Raw genomic sequence first — 18575 nt, 5'->3', positions numbered from 1 at the left:
AAAATAGGGGATTAATCGAATAAAATGTGTTATGCTGGGTTAAAAAAATTACATTATATACTTAGGAACAGAGTATGGGCCTAATCTAGGCTATGTTGTTAACTATTTACAAGTTTCGTGGATGTTTTTATTCAGCATTTTTTTCCATTGCATCGGAAAATGACTTTGTGTATGTGCATTCATTTCACGTGATCAACCTTCCTCTGTGTTGCTCAGCTGTGGACGATTTCAAAATGTTTGATATAAAGGTTGCTGTCACATTTTATACAGGAATTGTTAATAAAAAAAAGGCAAAATAAATTGTTAGTTTCATGGTAACATGCAATCAAGGTCTTCAGATACTATACAAAATACAAGTTCATTTAGGCTGTTTAAAGGATTTTTAGGCTGCGTTAACCCTCTGAAGTCGATTCACATGTATACGCGTTATGAGGTATTTTCTCCTGATAACTCCGAAAAGAACTTAAATTACACTTTCAGTTTTGATTGTACAGATAAGAGCAATACATCAATTGAATCTGTAAACTTTTTTGAATCTGGTCTACTATTTTTTTGTATACAGACATAATAACAACAAAACGTTGTGCATTTATAAAATAAAGATAACAAACAAGGTGTGCTGTCTGCAGCCTTTGTCTGCGATGATCTTCATTTAGAAACATTGCATTAAAATGAACTGTAACTCAGTGAATACTCAACGAAGAGACATGAGAGATATATATCTATAGAAAACTTGACGTTTACTTTTAAACTAAACAAGTGCTACCGAAAACAAATATTCTGTGATAAAGTAATCCATATGAAAACAACCCGAGGTCCAGTCTTTCACGTCCCCCTTCATTATATCTAATGCGACCACGCCCACGCGCTGAACGCGGTATTGAGATTATAATGTTTCACTTGAAGCGTGCGGCTTGAATACGCCCATACAACAGAAAACAAAGTAGCGAGTCCGTTCTTCAAGTTTTTATTTTATTTTACTCTTTACTTTGTGATGAGAGGAATAAGAAATAATTCACCCCAAGAAGATGTGATGAGGATTACCTCAGGATTTGAGATTTGGATTTCCTCAGAAAAAAAGAATGAAGCGCTTTATTCAACAGAGATCATAAACATGAGTAAGTCTCTTTTTATTTATTTATATACTTGTATTAGGTTTCACAAAATGTGTTAAAACTTTGAAAATGTTAGACTTTTTCAAAACTATAATTCCTGACTTAGTGTATAATCAAGTGAAACATTATGAAGTTTTAATAACAGCATACACTATACCACACAAAAGCTTGATGTAAATAATATAAATGTAACAAATGTAACAAACAATGCTGTTATTTCAATTTATCAAAACAAAAACCTGAAAAGCTATTCTCAGCTCTTTTCCACATGAATAATAATAATAATAATAATAACAATAATTCTTTTTTTTTGTAGAAAATCAGTGTGTGACTGGAACAATGATGCTAAAAATTCAGCTTTGAAAGTCAGCTTTGATTGTTCCTAATAAACTGTTTAACTGCACTCACAAGTGAATATTAAACTATTTTGTAGGATAATTAAATATATTCTAAATAAACTACAAACATAAAAATATATACATTTATTTTGTCTTCACATTCTTTCTTGTAACTCTTCCCTCTCAGTCACAAACCTGACTGAAAGGCTCATTATGCAGCTCATTATGCGAGCCTTTGTCTTTTCAGATGTAAATTAACATAATGCTGATAGTTCACGCCCTCTCGCATAGACCCTTTCTACAAAAAAGTGTCTTAGAATATTTAAATCAATATTTTGTAAACAAGATTATTTTCATGGAATTTAGAAAGAAAAATTCTAGGCTACAAGATCCAGTTCTCAAAATTCCGAGAACCAATGTTCTGTATGTGTTTTAACTAACCATGCATATTTTTGTTTTTCTCTCAAAAACACAATCAAGTACATAAATGCTGCTCACATATTATTATAGCCCAGTTTGTGCTGATTACAGTGAGATTAGACTTTAGCCGTTTAGATGTTAATAAGCAACTGAAAAAGCACAAATGTCAAAGCATGACAAAACTTCTCCAGGCCCCCAAAATACCATTAGACCTCAGAGGGTTAACAGATTTGGATATTAGAAGTGTATTAGTGTGTTATGTGTAAACCAGGTTAAAGAGATGGGTCTTTAATCTAGATTTAAACTGCAAGAGTGTGTCTGCCTCCCAAACAATGTTAGTTAGATTATTCCAGAATTTAAGTGCTAAATAGGAAAAGAATCTGCCGCCCACAGTTGATTTGGATATTCTAGGTATTATCAAATTACCTTTGAGATTTGAGAATGCAGCAGATGTGGATGACTATAATATAACAAGAGCTCGTTCAAATACTGAGGTGCTAAACCATTCAGGCTTTATAAGTAATAAGCAAGATTTTAACATGCACTGCGACAATGTACCGTTTCAATGTATAAACTTCTTAAGATTTTAAAGTCAGTTTAATAGTATTGAAATTCAAGTTGAATGTAGTTTTAAAAAAAGGTTTTAATTGTTTAAATTATTTCTATGAATTAATATGTTAGCATGACTATTTCATATTTTTTATGAGGTGTATTCGTTTTCCGAAACCAAGCACCCACTTTTGTCTTTTTGTAAATCTATTATTAGCTCACATATCTCCAACAAGGGTTTTTTTTTTTTTTTTTTTTTTTTTAGGTGCCACTGTCAGGGGAGTCAAACAAAAATAACATCATCATTAGAGTTCTTTCTTTTATTCTTTATTTATAATGTTTATTCTTGAAGAAAATAAGTATTTATTCTTTTAAAAAATAAGGGAAAGAATAAGGGACGATCCAAATATTTGTAATGTACAATAATATAGGCCTATATCTGCCTGCAGTTAAAAAGTTATCATATTTGTTTTGATTCACCCCTTTTATGAAGGCTACAATTATTCTAAAAATAAAAATTATGTCATAAAAATTGCGATCTGCCTGAAAAATGTTACCATTATAGAATTGGTGTAGTAATTTAGAAGGTGAAAATACTGTGAAATTACAAAATAAATGGGATTTTAAAGCATAACAACTGAAGGTCTATGAAATGTTAGTCAATAAAGCATTTTTTTAAAATAATTTCACTTAAAGTTTTCAACTAAAATATTATTTCAACCATAAAGCCTGTGAGTAAAATAAAATGCATACTTTTCAATGAAAGAACACTGAGAGTGTAGGTTGCCTCTGGTGTTGGATTTGTGCTTACATTTACATTTATTCATTTAGCAGACGCTTTTATCCAAAGCGACTTACAAATGAGGACAATGGAAGCAATGATCGATAAGTGCTATAACAAGTCTCAGTTAGGTTAACACAGTACACGTACCATGGGCTTTTAAATAATATAATAAATAAAAAGAAAACAGATAGAATAAAAAAAAAGAATAGATCAAGTGTAACGATACAAACTCTGTAATCTTCGGGAAGAAGGAGGCGGGAACCGGCAGACAATCAAAATGAAAGCTTTAATAATCAAAATAAACACAAAACAGCGTTGCGGCCCCTCACGGACGACTGTTGCGCTCAAATAAAAAGCAAACACAAAATAAAGTCCAGGCCTGGTCCTCTCTCGTCCTTCACTGTCGTCGCTCCTGTTTTATATCCTTCCATCTCCTCCGTGGGACTCGAGACCGGTGGGTCGACCAGGTGTCGCTCATTTCCAATCACTCCACCGGCCTCGATCCTGTTCCCACGTCTCTCGGCCCCGCCCCACTCGTCACAACAAGCTAGTGTTAGAGGTATTTATCCTTATAAAATTTATATTACTTAAAAGTAACAAATGAGCTTTGTAGCTAAGATCGACATTTCTTGACTTTGTAACATGAGCAACTTAGACAGACAATCTGGAGTATATGGAATTTAATAATTGAACTAATAATACATCAAACTACGATTTATACAGAGTAAATACGCGTACGACAATATAGACAATAAACTTTGTACAAGACATAACGGAATCCAAATGAGGGAGAGGGAGAGAGAGAGAGTGAGAGAGAGAATCTCCATGACTTTGACTTTGGAGATGCAAGTATATCTCCATAGAGAATGATACTTGCATGGTTTTCTTTGTGTATGCGAAAGACGAGCGGAAATGTGGGAAATGTAGTGTCTGCGGTGAAGTGCCTATGGGGAAGTGAGACCACTAGTGGACACCCAGGGAAACACAGACCAGACACCGTGACACAAACGAAAATAGGGGATTAATCGAATAAAATGTGTTATGCTGGGTTAAAAAAATTACATTATATACTTAGGAACAGAGTATGGGCCTAATCTAGGCTATGTTGTTAACTATTTACAAGTTTCGTGGATGTTTTTATTCAGCATTTTTTTCCATTGCATCGGAAAATGACTTTGTGTATGTGCATTCATTTCACGTGATCAACCTTCCTCTGTGTTGCTCAGCTGTGGACGATTTCAAAATGTTTGATATAAAGGTTGCTGTCACATTTTATACAGGAATTGTTAATAAAAAAAAGGCAAAATAAATTGTTAGTTTCATGGTAACATGCAATCAAGGTCTTCAGATACTATACAAAATACAAGTTCATTTAGGCTGTTTAAAGGATTTTTAGGCTGCGTTAACCCTCTGAAGTCGATTCACATGTATACGCGTTATGAGGTATTTTCTCCTGATAACTCCGAAAAGAACTTAAATTACACTTTCAGTTTTGATTGTACAGATAAGAGCAATACATCAATTGAATCTGTAAACTTTTTTGAATCTGGTCTACTATTTTTTTGTATACAGACATAATAACAACAAAACGTTGTGCATTTATAAAATAAAGATAACAAACAAGGTGTGCTGTCTGCAGCCTTTGTCTGCGATGATCTTCATTTAGAAACATTGCATTAAAATGAACTGTAACTCAGTGAATACTCAACGAAGAGACATGAGAGATATATATCTATAGAAAACTTGACGTTTACTTTTAAACTAAACAAGTGCTACCGAAAACAAATATTCTGTGATAAAGTAATCCATATGAAAACAACCCGAGGTCCAGTCTTTCACGTCCCCCTTCATTATATCTAATGCGACCACGCCCACGCGCTGAACGCGGTATTGAGATTATAATGTTTCACTTGAAGCGTGCGGCTTGAATACGCCCATACAACAGAAAACAAAGTAGCGAGTCCGTTCTTCAAGTTTTTATTTTATTTTACTCTTTACTTTGTGATGAGAGGAATAAGAAATAATTCACCCCAAGAAGATGTGATGAGGATTACCTCAGGATTTGAGATTTGGATTTCCTCAGAAAAAAAGAATGAAGCGCTTTATTCAACAGAGATCATAAACATGAGTAAGTCTCTTTTTATTTATTTATATACTTGTATTAGGTTTCACAAAATGTGTTAAAACTTTGAAAATGTTAGACTTTTTCAAAACTATAATTCCTGACTTAGTGTATAATCAAGTGAAACATTATGAAGTTTTAATAACAGCATACACTATACCACACAAAAGCTTGATGTAAATAATATAAATGTAACAAATGTAACAAACAATGCTGTTATTTCAATTTATCAAAACAAAAACCTGAAAAGCTATTCTCAGCTCTTTTCCACATGAATAATAATAATAATAATAATAACAATAATTCTTTTTTTTTGTAGAAAATCAGTGTGTGACTGGAACAATGATGCTAAAAATTCAGCTTTGAAAGTCAGCTTTGATTGTTCCTAATAAACTGTTTAACTGCACTCACAAGTGAATATTAAACTATTTTGTAGGATAATTAAATATATTCTAAATAAACTACAAACATAAAAATATATACATTTATTTTGTCTTCACATTCTTTCTTGTAACTCTTCCCTCTCAGTCACAAACCTGACTGAAAGGCTCATTATGCAGCTCATTATGCGAGCCTTTGTCTTTTCAGATGTAAATTAACATAATGCTGATAGTTCACGCCCTCTCGCATAGACCCTTTCTACAAAAAAGTGTCTTAGAATATTTAAATCAATATTTTGTAAACAAGATTATTTTCATGGAATTTAGAAAGAAAAATTCTAGGCTACAAGATCCAGTTCTCAAAATTCCGAGAACCAATGTTCTGTATGTGTTTTAACTAACCATGCATATTTTTGTTTTTCTCTCAAAAACACAATCAAGTACATAAATGCTGCTCACATATTATTATAGCCCAGTTTGTGCTGATTACAGTGAGATTAGACTTTAGCCGTTTAGATGTTAATAAGCAACTGAAAAAGCACAAATGTCAAAGCATGACAAAACTTCTCCAGGCCCCCAAAATACCATTAGACCTCAGAGGGTTAACAGATTTGGATATTAGAAGTGTATTAGTGTGTTATGTGTAAACCAGGTTAAAGAGATGGGTCTTTAATCTAGATTTAAACTGCAAGAGTGTGTCTGCCTCCCAAACAATGTTAGTTAGATTATTCCAGAATTTAAGTGCTAAATAGGAAAAGAATCTGCCGCCCACAGTTGATTTGGATATTCTAGGTATTATCAAATTACCTTTGAGATTTGAGAATGCAGCAGATGTGGATGACTATAATATAACAAGAGCTCGTTCAAATACTGAGGTGCTAAACCATTCAGGCTTTATAAGTAATAAGCAAGATTTTAACATGCACTGCGACAATGTACCGTTTCAATGTATAAACTTCTTAAGATTTTAAAGTCAGTTTAATAGTATTGAAATTCAAGTTGAATGTAGTTTTAAAAAAAGGTTTTAATTGTTTAAATTATTTCTATGAATTAATATGTTAGCATGACTATTTCATATTTTTTATGAGGTGTATTCGTTTTCCGAAACCAAGCACCCACTTTTGTCTTTTTGTAAATCTATTATTAGCTCACATATCTCCAACAAGGGTTTTTTTTTTGTTTTTTTTTTTTTTTAGGTGCCACTGTCAGGGGAGTCAAACAAAAATAACATCATCATTAGAGTTCTTTCTTTTATTCTTTATTTATAATGTTTATTCTTGAAGAAAATAAGTATTTATTCTTTTAAAAAATAAGGGAAAGAATAAGGGACGATCCAAATATTTGTAATGTACAATAATATAGGCCTATATCTGCCTGCAGTTAAAAAGTTATCATATTTGTTTTGATTCACCCCTTTTATGAAGGCTACAATTATTCTAAAAATAAAAATTATGTCATAAAAATTGCGATCTGCCTGAAAAATGTTACCATTATAGAATTGGTGTAGTAATTTAGAAGGTGAAAATACTGTGAAATTACAAAATAAATGGGATTTTAAAGCATAACAACTGAAGGTCTATGAAATGTTAGTCAATAAAGCATTTTTTTAAAATAATTTCACTTAAAGTTTTCAACTAAAATATTATTTCAACCATATAGCCTGTGAGTAAAATAAAATGCATACTTTTCAATGAAAGAACACTGAGAGTGTAGGTTGCCTCTGGTGTTGGATTTGTGCTTACATTTACATTTATTCATTTAGCAGACGCTTTTATCCAAAGCGACTTACAAATGAGGACAATGGAAGCAATGATCGATAAGTGCTATAACAAGTCTCAGTTAGGTTAACACAGTACACGTACCATGGGCTTTTAAATAATATAATAAATAAAAAGAAAACAGATAGAATAAAAAAAAAGAATAGATCAAGTGTAACGATACAAACTCTGTAATCTTCGGGAAGAAGGAGGCGGGAACCGGCAGACAATCAAAATGAAAGCTTTAATAATCAAAATAAACACAAAACAGCGTTGCGGCCCCTCACGGACGACTGTTGCGCTCAAATAAAAAGCAAACACAAAATAAAGTCCAGGCCTGGTCCTCTCTCGTCCTTCACTGTCGTCGCTCCTGTTTTATATCCTTCCATCTCCTCCGTGGGACTCGAGACCGGTGGGTCGACCAGGTGTCGCTCATTTCCAATCACTCCACCGGCCTCGATCCTGTTCCCACGTCTCTCGGCCCCGCCCCACTCGTCACAACAAGCTAGTGTTAGAGGTATTTATCCTTATAAAATTTATATTACTTAAAAGTAACAAATGAGCTTTGTAGCTAAGATCGACATTTCTTGACTTTGTAACATGAGCAACTTAGACAGACAATCTGGAGTATATGGAATTTAATAATTGAACTAATAATACATCAAACTACGATTTATACAGAGTAAATACGCGTACGACAATATAGACAATAAACTTTGTACAAGACATAACGGAATCCAAATGAGGGAGAGGGAGAGAGAGAGAGTGAGAGAGAGAATCTCCATGACTTTGACTTTGGAGATGCAAGTATATCTCCATAGAGAATGATACTTGCATGGTTTTCTTTGTGTATGCGAAAGACGAGCGGGCGTGCAGCGTGCGTCAGTCTGGGCGTGTCCTCCCGTGTTCACCGGGGCGAGCGGACTCGCGCGAAGTTTTGAAGGTTCAAAGAAAGCAATGTTTCAGAATTCGTCTTCCTCGTGTGGAGAGGCGAATAGGTGAATAAACTTAGTAATGAAAATAAACGAAAACAAAAGAAATAAACGCTCCCGGAGGAGCCATGAAAAGGCTGTCCTCTCAGCCGCCGTGCTGAGAGGGACGGCGATAGGAGAGCGGCCCAAGGCCGCGCAGAGGGACGCAGGGTCGACGAGGATCGAAGCAGGAGAGCAGCGCGTAAGAGAAGAGAGAGAGCTGGACCTTCCGGGGTCAGCTCTTATGGCTTGAAATGGTTCACGCCTCTGTTCACGTGAACAACCAATGAACGTCCGCGATCTGAAGCGGGAAAAAGTTCCTTTGTCTCTGGGGAAACACCCACGCTAATAACTTAGGCTTGTCAGATCTCAGCAGTGATATTCTAGCACGTTCGTAATTCAAGATTAAATACATTTTTCATTAATTTGCTTTAGATAAATGAGTTCGTCAAAACATGACGATTAAACAGACACCAAAAGTGACATATATAAATGATCAAAACATGAAGTTACATTCAAATGCAGAATTACACACATTTAAAATTTGATTAACACATGATAAAATTGTAGATACTGCAATTTGATATGGGGAGACATCTAAGCACAAAAAGAGATACATTCTATACCTTTAAAAGGTGCTTTTCTCTTTCCGTACAAAATATCCCAGCGAGAGCTGGCTTCCCTGTTTCTCCCAGATGAGTTCGTAAAGTTTTATGACTTGGGGGAAGGGAAGGGTTACCAACAGGGCTCTATTTGGGAACATTAATATTAGGATAAACACTTCCAATTAATAAGTTAGCACTTATACTCTTCACATAACAAGGATTAACCATTTATGCAACGCACAAACATACTCAAAATACATATTATTAAGGACTTACATGATGAGTGTAAGATAAAACATTTGTGGGTGTGTGTGTGTGTGCGTGTGTGTGTAAGTTGTAAGGATAGTTCGTAATCTCTTTGAGGCTGCTCACGTGACTTTGGAATGTCTCATCCTGTGTCGTAAATAATTTAAATCCAGCCAGGCTGGCGCCAGGCATTTAGTGTGAAAAGGTTTCATTTTATATGCCTGAAATCAAAATCTAAAAGTGTTAGGTTTGCATTGTTTTAGATTCAACGAACCGTGATTCATTAGTCCCTGTGTGGACATCATCGGACGACAATCATCAGGATGGGCAGATGACAGGTGAATTGTGATGGTCATGTAGCAGGTGGATCATGATGGCAGGTGGTTCTTGGAGCTGAGGATTCAGCTTGATGAGGTTCGGTGGTGACGAGCCATCTGTCACCTACAATCTCTGCTTGCGTTTCTGTGACTTGTGTACGAGGCTTGGCTTCAGCAGGGCAGGGTGTGGCTCTGACCAGGGGTTGCAACCCACAGATTCCTTCAGCGTTGTGTCTGAGGAAGGGTTTGCTAAGGCAGAGATAATGAATGTCTTTGGTCAAAGTACACATGTGCAGGTTTGGGGCCAGGTACAGCTGTGTGTCGCTGTCGTGGTAGGCCACCACATCTGGAATGTGTGTCTTGGTGTGGGTGTTGCTTTTCCACAACCTGACACTGACAATGTCTTTAGGTCTGTAGACTTGGCTTGACTCGCTGATGGGTTGGTTCAGGAGCACATTCACTTCTCTCTGTTTGGGGTTGACGTGCAGTAGGATGGTGCTATCCAGAGAGTTGGCCAGGTGTATTTGTAGCAGGTCAGCTGGCGTGGTGATGGCGTAAGCCAGCACAGTTAGCACAAGGCTTAAGGGTATCATGTATGGTGGGGTTTTACCCGTGGTTAGGCTGTCACTGGAGGAGCTATCCTCCCACAGCAGGTCTGTTGTTAATGCAGTAATCAGCTGAGTCTGGGCAAAGTCATTATGGAAGACAGTAAACAGCGGTTTCGTGGAGTTTACGGTCTGGTTTGCTGCATTGACACAGGACATACCAATGTTAAAAGTTCTGGCGGCAGCAGCAGCTCTGAGCAAAGCTCCCGGGAGTCCATTTGTGTAACAGTCACTTTCTCATGTTGGCTGAACATGTGTTTGACATCGGCCTCAGTGTGAGTGAGGGAGTCCTCTCTCCATCGGACACCTGTCCAGCTGTATTGGGTTACGGTGCTGGGGTAGTGTGCTCTGTCGTCGGTGATCAGGAAGTCATTATGGAGGTTTCAGAAACCCGCATGTCCGCTATGTTGGTCTCTGTAGACAGCGGAGCCAGCGCAAGCGGTTCTGAGGTAGGCAGTTTAGCTAGCAAAGTTCTCATGTTGTGTGTAATCACTTCAACCCTGAATGTGGGTGGGTGGGTTGGGAGTGACCACAGCCTGTTGTTTAGTGTGCCAGTTTTGGCAAGAGTGTCAGTTTGATCTTTTAAGTCCTTGTCTAGACTTGGTAGCTTCGAGTGTCCTTTTACCTTCTTCCAGTACACAGTCACATTGTGTGTTTTTGTGATGTTATCACATTGCTGGAACAGGTGTTGGTGTTTGACTGGCTTGTTGTTTGCAGTTTTGAAACCATTCTGTTTACCGCCTGGAAGGTGGCACACAAAACTGAGTCTAGCATAGTTAGAGTCTTTACAGGCTTTGTTCAAACAGATTTTGAATTCAGCTGGTGAGTCGGCATAGTCGAACTGACAGTGAACTGTTAGTTGCCAAGTGTGAATGCCAGTTTGTGTTGGTTTTCCGGGTGCACCGGAATGGTCCAGAATCCAGAGGCCACATCAAGTGTAGGGAGGATTGTGGCTCCTCTGATTCGGGGCATTTCTTGTTCCAGCTGTGTCTTGTGCCATTGTGACAGCGGCACCTGTTGATTCAGTTTCCTGTAGTCAATGGTGGGTCGCCCCTCGCAGTTAGTTTTGAGGGCGGGCCAGATGAGGGCTGAGTAGGTGCTGTTGCATGAATAGATGACACCTTTCTCCAGCGTAGATTTGATGATCTCCTGCACTGGTTTGTGTGAGGCGATGGGAATCTTGTACTGTTTGACAGAAGTGGGAGGAGCATCAGGGTGCGTAGGTATGCGCACCGTGTGTAGGTTGGTAAGACCACAGTCTAAAAAGTCTTTGGCACAGGATTCTTTGAGCTTATAAAGAACTTGTCTGAGTCTTTGGCGATCTGTATCGCTCTGAAGTGCATGAGCATCTTGTAGAATTTGCTGCACTTGAGATTGAAAACCTGTGTAAGGCTCCTCCGTCGATGTGTCATCAGTCAGTTTGGTATTGAGAGGTGTAGCAGCTTCATCAGTCTCACTGACGTTTTGGTGGGAGACTGTGTATACTGCGAGGTGTTGGTCATCTGTCAGATCCATTCTGCACACCTGGTCATTGCTCACCGACATGACAGATGTGATGGCGACGAATTTGAAGGGTGCAGTGAACAATGTGTTGTTTGTACTCCCTTCGGGTATCAGTGCAGGTGGAATGGGCTCAATGACAGGTAGTACAAGTTCAAAGTCATTAAAGTCATGGCTCACTAGCCATCCCAGCCCGTAGGCCTTGGGAATGTTAATGTCAGTTGCTGTGCAGTTGTTACACAGGATGTAGGCTATACAAGATGACACTTCAGTGAGGGGTGTGGCTTCAAGTGTGAGTCTGAGTTCCACACATTCAGGTGAGGATTGGAAGAAACCCAGCGTGTGGTTTAAGGTTTGACCACATTGCAGGTTGAGCCGAACAGCGACCCCTTTGGTGTAAACTGGTACCACTGTACGCTGTTCGTTGACTAAGGTGCAGAGGCTTGAATTTGAGCTTGAGCTTTTGTCTGTCGTAGGGGCTGTGTACCCATGGCTGGCTGCTGGGGTTCCCGTGACCTCTGTGACCTGGCAGTCTGGCTCTGTGGGAGTTCCCGTGACCTTGGTGACCTGACAGTCTGGCTCTGGCAACCTGTGTGGCTGGAGGGAAAGAGGTTCTCGCACTTGAGCAAAGTCTTTTAGCTGTTTGAAGTTCAGTAAAGGGTCAAAGTGGTCTAGCAGGTCTTTGTCGATGAGAAATGCATGAGTGTTCATTGGTGAGACATACATGGGATGTACTAGACTCATCAGACCGATTGTCAGGTGAATGGAAACAACCTGTTCAAACTGGATGTCATTCTGGCTGTACGACTGTACATTCAGTTCACAAGTTTGAGGTGTAAGAGTTTGATCTTGTCTCTTAGCTTCAAATTGGAGTCTTTTGAAAAGGCGAGATGAGATCATCGTCAGGTTTGATCCTGTGTCGATCAGGTCTTCCATGCTGACTCCTTTTCGGCTCACCCCCTTTTCGACAAGGCTGCCCAGGAATGTTGGCATCAGGGCAGGTGTGACGATCGATGGGTGGTGAGGACCTGTCTTGTGTAGCTCGCTGCGAAGGCAGGTAGTCAAAGCAGCATTTTCTGGTACCTTGTGTTTGTGGTACCTGGTGTGAGGACCTGTGCTGTCTCGTTCAGGGTGTACAGCTGTCAGCTGTGGAGCTTGGGTGATGCTGTCACCTTGTGATGTGACAGTTAGCTCTGTGGTCTGTTGATGACGAGCAGTGTTCTGGGTGCTTGGCTCATACAGATGGCAGTTAGACAGGGTGTTGGTTTCAGTTCTTATGCTTAGACATAAGATGTCTGGTTCATCTTCCTTGTCTTCCTTGCGAGTTTTCATGTAAAGAAGCTCTTTCAGCACCCTCAGGATCTCTGCTGTCTCAGACGTGGCTGCCCTGTGTTTTTCTGATGTGGGCTCAGGATTGAGCTTACTAGTGTCATGTCGAGAGTGGTTCCACTGCCGGCTGTCGGGGCTTTGTGTCCTGGACGGTGGGGATCGGCTCTTTTTGGGTCGCCGGTCCCAGAATCTTTCAGAGCGCTCGCTCCGGTGCTTTGGACGAGCACCACCACGATTGTGTTGCCCTCTACTGGCTTGGAACGGTATTGACTCTCTGTAAAAATGTCTGTGACTGTGGTGTTGTAGGGCGCCCTCTAGGGTTAACTCCAAGCAGCGCTCAGAGACAGAGATTTTGGGTTTTTTCACAGTCTTTTCATAAATAGTATTTTGCTTGGTGCAAGCTTTGGGGGCTAAGTTCCGACTCTGAGATGAAAACTCCAACTGGCATGTAGGTTTCGGAGGAACAGAGTTTTTAAGTTGACATCTTGTTCCATACCTGGTTCGTTACATGCTCCGAAGTAGGCTTTTCTTAGCTGACTATAGAAAGTCTGTGGGTTTTCAAGTCGGCCCTGTTTGCGGTCCATAGCAATAAGGAGCCCATGGTCTGAGTCTGGATCAGAGAATTCAATAATCAAAGTTTGTAGCAGTTGCTGGTAGTCCGTTTTGACAGTCTCTGGTTGACGATCCAGAAAACTATGCACATCACGGCTGGACGTGATTTTTAACAGGTACAATGTGTTCACAGCTGTCACGTTGGTGACAGTTTGCAAGTGAAAGTCAAAGTCTTGTAAATAAGCGTGAACGTCATGTCCTCCTGCAGGATCTGGATTGCATGTAGGGATGTTTCCGGCTAGCTTGTAAAGTTCTTGGTGAGCCTTGCAGGGTTTAATGGCATGCGTTCTCTGGAAGGGTTCTCCCTCCTCCGTTGTTGACAGGTGTTCTTGTAAGCTGGCTGGTGATTTCTTGAGCCAAGGGCTTACACCCCCATTTTCAGCTCTGGGTTCTTGGCTGTGGTGTGCGTTTCTCCGATCCAGCCACTCTGTAATCTGTCAGAATGTTTCAGTTCTGTGTGAACAGTGTCAAGTTCATCTTGGAGCTCGTCTCTCTCTGCAGAGTAAGCTCGTTGATTTTAGCTCGGGCTGCTTGCAAGTGTGTTTTGCAGGCCCAGGTTTTAGAGTCTCTTTCTTTTAGTTCAGTCTCTGCTCTTTTTAGGAGAACGTCACCTTGCTGGAGTTTTTTGTTGAGTTCTTTTCTGGCTTCTCTCTCCAGTTGTTCTCTTTGGTCTGTGTCGAGGCGAAGATCTTGCAGGGCATTGTGAAGTCTTACTACTTCTTTCTGTAGCTCTGGATCTGTGTCGTCCTCTTTCTCGCGCTGGTTTTGGGTCTCGAGGAGGAGCTGATCAAGGCGACTCTGGGTTCGGGCCTGGTCCGTCCAGGCCTCTTCCGCTTGAAGCTTAAGCGTTGCTGCTTGCTGTTCAAGGTCGATGTTGCTCCGTTCGCTGAGCCGTGCCTGGGCGACGAGAATATGAACTAGGCTTCCGAGGATCCTGGCGAGTTCTTTGTAGTAGTCGCTTTGATTTGGATCGTGTGCCATCAGTTCATCTAGCTCGGTGTCTAGTTGCTCTGGGTGCTGCAGGTTACTAGCGTCCTTGTGCAGAAAGGGGGTCGTCACTGCTTTCAACCATGTCGAGAGGTGGCCCCCGTGGACTGCTGGACTGGATGGCTGGAACATCCTGACTCCCTGTTGGTGAGAGAAGCACAGCACACACACACACACACAAAAAGACCAATGCAAGTTCGTTCTACGGTTAACGAGCTTTATTCATACGGCTGTGCCTTTTATGAGAATTTTGGGACCAAATGATGCAAACAGTCAGACAGTTCAGTAGCCAATTTACTTGGGTCAACGAAGGACCTGAAATGGAGATTTGACAGGCAGTAGCCTAGCGGGTCGCGTGATGACACCGGCTGCTGGTTGTCGCTCTACTATTTAGCTTCGTTGGTGGCTCTCACAGGTTACTGTCTCTATGTGAAATGAAAGAAACAAATCACAACAGAACAGAGGATAGAAAAAGATCAAAGTGAAACACAACACTTGAAATTAGATAAAACAACAGTAACACGATGTGTTAGTGAGAATAAGGAGGCCTAAGCTTACTGCTAGATTTTAAGATAGGGCCAACAGGTGAGTGGGGCTATCTGAGTAGGAAACCTAGAAAGATGGTGTGGCTTGAAGAAGCAATGGGTCAAACACTTAAAATATATCCAGGGGAATATCTAATATTCTGTGGCTTATAATAAGTGGATGGTTTTATCACATTTGGTTCACCTGGGTGCACTGAAGTCATTCAGGTGGAAGCCAGTGGCTTGGTCAACCTCTCTGGCGCTCCCCAAACACTCAACCGCAGTGTCCCTGGCCCTCCGTTACTCTGGCGCTGCGCCCTCTCAAACAGCTTTTGACTTTTAACACAACCGGGCAACACCAAGATGTCAACCGCCAGACAGCACTACAAAATTGGGCTGTTCCCTAGAACCCTCTCTTAAAAAGAGAGTGGCCCCGATTTAGGCCCCGGTTTAGGTACTGGTCCCAGAGATTGCGTTGTGTGTGTCGGCTGGACTGATTGACTACCATTGGAGTGCCAAATTGCTGATGTCTCCGCTGCGTGCCGCAAGGACAGAGATAAGAGGAACCGAGTTTCACTCACAGCCAGTGTCGGTAACGCTGGTCGGCTCCCTTGCTCACTGTAGACCTGAGATGACTGTCCAATCACCAAGGGAGTTCTACAATCAAATACACAAAGCATGAACAAAAGAAACTTAAAGTTAATTAAGGTTTGGTTTGTTTAACATCAACTGAGTAAATATATATGTAGAAATGAGAGGTAACAGCTTTACCTAATAATGATAAAACAAAAAGGGAATTATGATAAGATGGTAATTATCTAAAATAACCTAAGCCAAAGGCGAGAAGAAAAATTATAAAAAATAACAGACAGGAATGAAACACGGGAGAAGTAGTAGCTGGTTTTCACCACAAGGGGCGTACTCACTCTCTGGGCTTAACCTGGTGAGCAGAAAACTTAATTCAAATTAAAAATTCAAAACTGGTTTAAATCAAAATTTAAAATAAGCATGTGAGAAGAATTAAAATGAAAATCTGAATAATATCCTATAATAACAGTAAAGTATCATTAATAATTATGAAATTAATTAGAAAGGGTCAAAATAGACATGCAATTCAAAACAGAATTGAAAAGAGAGCAAAGAGCTGTTAGTCGATTTAACAGGAGACTGCCACTAGATGGCTTACCTTCTAAGTGGGTCAATCAGTGGTTGACCTGAGACACTTAATTTACACTATTAAACAATTAAATTCTAATTCAAATCACGTTTGAACCAAATTCAAAGTAAAGGTAAACAGTCTAAAATTGTCTAACCTGGAATAATATTCGCATGAGCAAGGCTGTAAATGCAAATAATTATTGAGAATTTAGACATCTAATTCAATAAATCACAAGGAAAATAGAGATTAGCAATTAGAGCGCATTATCTGAAACGGCCATGAGATGGCGCCTACTTGCACTCATGCAAGCTGGAATCAGAAGGCAGGGCGTAATTTTGAACTTCTAAACAAAAGACCCCCTCTGGTGTTTAGTAAGCGGAATTACAGCTGACTTCAATGTGATCTAACTCTGTGCGCTCGTCAGCGCTGATTCTCCAAAAGTGCTATATATACTGCACAAGGGCGTATGGCACGATTCATTTCGCTGCACAAACACACCAATGTGAAACAACAGGAATTTTCCATCTGTTGACTCCCATAAACATTTATCCAAATAGCACTTATGATTTAAATGTTTCAGGTTTACAATCGGGTAGCTAAGCCAATTTTAGACCAGGAGTTTTTGTATCGTTTATTTTTGAATATCACTGTAGTTCACCACAAATTCAATAACGATATTTAATAAGCAAGGCCTTTTTAACTGAATCAGAGGAACATCGCTCATGTTCAGATTTACATGTTGCAACTAATAAAAGATTTCTTTATCTTTTAATTATTCATATTAAAATGTTCTCACTGCAGAGAGACCTTGGTCTTTCTTAACAGGTCAGTTAGGAGTGAGTTCGCATCTTGCGACTTCTCACAAGTACAAATTTCATAGCGCGTGTGCAGATATTATTAATAACCATATACACAGATTGAACTGGATTGCTCACTAAGTTTGAAATGCGCGCGTTATCTCCACCAAATTATGTAGCCGCACTGGGTTGTACATAATAATTAACTCAAATGATATATAGTTATCAAATGATATATAGGGAATTTGAATAATTAATCAGGAATATGATTAATATATATATCATATTACAGTTCCATTAAAATTATTGAAGATGAAAAATAGGTCAATTGTATATATTAATAACTCATCACAAGGCACTGTAATTTACTCATTAATATTTCTATATTCTATTCTTCATATCAATTATTGTGATATCTTTTACTAGAAATTAATGTAAATCAAACGTGGTTCGTCCAGCAAACGGCCGTAAGGTTTACTTATTAATTCTCAGTAACGCTATCACTTCTTATAATTCCAGGACAAATAGTTTCTGGCCATGAAACCATTCTCCTGTCCTTATAAAATTTATATTACTTAAAAGTAACAAATGAGCTTTGTAGCTAAGATCGACATTTCAATGACTTTGTAACATGAGCAACTTAGACAGACAATCTGGAGTATATGGAATTTAATAATTGAACTAATAATACATCAAACTACGATTTATACAGAGTAAATACGCGTACGACAATATAGACAATAAACTTTGTACAAGACATATCGGAATCCAAATGAGGGAGAGGGAGAGAGAGAGAGTGAGAGAGAATGAATGAGAGAATAGGCGTGATTACAGAATCACGCGCTCAGTTATGCAAACTCACAGACAGTAACCCTTGAAAGGCAACATAGAAATCAAATCATAGACAAACTTTAAGCAGCATTTAAATCTCCATAGAGAATGATACTTGCATGGTTTTCTTTGTGTATGCGAAAGACGAGCGGGCGTGCAGCGTGTGTAAGTCTGGGCATGTCCTCCCGCGTTCACCGGGGCGAGCGGACTCGCGCGAAGTTTTGAAGGTTCAAAGAAAGCAATGTTTCAGAATTCGTCTTCCTCGTGTGGAGAGGTGAATAGGTGAATAAACTTAGTAATGAAAATAAACGAAAACAAAAGAAATAAACGCTCCCGGAGGAGCCATGAAAAGGCTGTCCTCTCAGCCGCCGTGCTGAGAGGGACGGCGATAGGAGAGCGGCCCAAGGCCGCGCAGAGGGACGCAGGGTCGACGAGGATCGAAGCAGGAGAGCAGCGCATAAGAGAAGAGAGAGAGCTGGACCTTCCGGGGTCAGCTCTTATGGCTTGAAATGGTTCACGCCTCTGTTCACGTGAACAACCAATGAACGTCCGCGATCTGAAGCGGGAAAAAGTTCCTTTGTCTCTGGGGAAACACCCACCCTAATAACTTAGGCTTGTCAGATCTCA

This window comes from Carassius carassius, chromosome 36, assembly GCF_963082965.1.
Source record: "Carassius carassius chromosome 36, fCarCar2.1, whole genome shotgun sequence".
Classification (NCBI taxonomy): domain Eukaryota; kingdom Metazoa; phylum Chordata; class Actinopteri; order Cypriniformes; family Cyprinidae; genus Carassius; species Carassius carassius.
This window is presented reverse-complemented; position numbering follows the sequence as displayed.